This window comes from Suricata suricatta, chromosome 5, assembly GCF_006229205.1.
Source record: "Suricata suricatta isolate VVHF042 chromosome 5, meerkat_22Aug2017_6uvM2_HiC, whole genome shotgun sequence".
NCBI lineage: Eukaryota > Metazoa > Chordata > Mammalia > Carnivora > Herpestidae > Suricata > Suricata suricatta.
The window spans coordinates 58,719,266-58,720,354 of NC_043704.1; positions in this window are offsets into that span (position 1 = coordinate 58,719,266).

Consider the following 1,089-nt stretch of genomic DNA (forward strand, 5'->3'; position numbering starts at 1 on the left):
TCAGGAATGGAAGAAACCTAAAGTGAAAAGAGAGGAACCTCAGTGGCTCAGTCAGCTGTGGCCTCTGACTCCAGGTTTCTGCTCAGGTCATGATCCTATGGTCATGGGATCAAGCCCTGCATCAGGCTCCATGCTGTCAGAGCCTGCTTGGGATTGTCTCCCTCTCTCTCTCTGCCCCTCCCCTGCTCACTTGCATGCATGCTCTTGCTCTCTCTCAAAGTGAATAAAATTTTAAAAATAAGATAAGAGATGGGTGAGGTGTTCAGGAGTTCATTCTTTAATTTATGTTTCTGTTCAATGTATAGATATTTGTAAGGATTTAGGCAAATCTGACTTGTTAAAATAAAAAATTCCAATAAATGTCTGATTTCAGTGTTCTAATAAACTTAAATCTACACAAAAGTCTGCTTTATAAATGCACATGAACCTAAGCTCAGTTATTGACAAAGAAAGTACCTTTATTGTTGGTTTCCAGTCTAGTTTTGTCTAACCACACGGTAACGGACTTTCTTCAGCCCTGACACATGGGAAACCAATCAGCCGACCACCAAAGCTGACAGTAATCTTCACTAGAATCATGAAATGAAGCACCGTGGTAGGTTGATTGAAAGCAATTCCATGGGATTTAAGGATTTGTGATAATGCTGGTCAACAGCTGAACGATATGGGACTTTTTGGATGATTGTTTTGAAAGTTAACATTTTCAGAAATAATAGCATCTCGCTTTTGATTTTTTTTAAATAAAATTCCAATGACCAGGACTTACTTTTACCTTCAGGGCCTTATAGTTATAAACCTATAGAACATGCTCACTACATCATAGTTATTTGATTTATTTGATCTTCATTTAGAGGGTCTCATACTTGATCTCAGAATAAGCTTTCCCTTAACAGAGGCCGGACTTAACAGTGCCACTGAATAGGTGAAACCAGCAGGAAAGAAAAGAATATCAGTTGTCCCCTGGGACAAAGTCAAAGGAGTCATAACAATACTCTTTTTAAGTAGGGTTCAGAATAATGAAACTAGCCTCAGAAAATCTTACTGGAGAGAGAGAAAGAGAGAGAGAGAGAGAGCACAAAAGGATCATCC